A 248-nucleotide genomic window follows, 5' to 3' on the forward strand; every position below is an offset into this window, starting at 1 on the left:
GTTTACTGTCGGGGATTTGTCGTGTCGCGCCGCATCCAAGACAGCATCACTGATTATAATGAGTTCTTGTATTTTATTGCGTCGCGCTGCGCCGCTCGCGTCCGGTGTAATGCGGCAGCCATTACATGAGTGAGTGCGGTGTCGTGTTCCTCCGCGACACCCACAGTGAACGCTGAGCCAACAGTCCACAAAACATCATCCAGAAAACTACTCAGTGACGAACGAGGACCCTTTTGAACCACTCTTGA

The sequence above is a fragment of the Sinocyclocheilus anshuiensis genome, unplaced genomic scaffold, assembly GCF_001515605.1.
Source record: "Sinocyclocheilus anshuiensis isolate Anshui unplaced genomic scaffold, SAMN03320099.WGS_v1.1 scaffold2955, whole genome shotgun sequence".
Lineage (NCBI taxonomy): Eukaryota > Metazoa > Chordata > Actinopteri > Cypriniformes > Cyprinidae > Sinocyclocheilus > Sinocyclocheilus anshuiensis.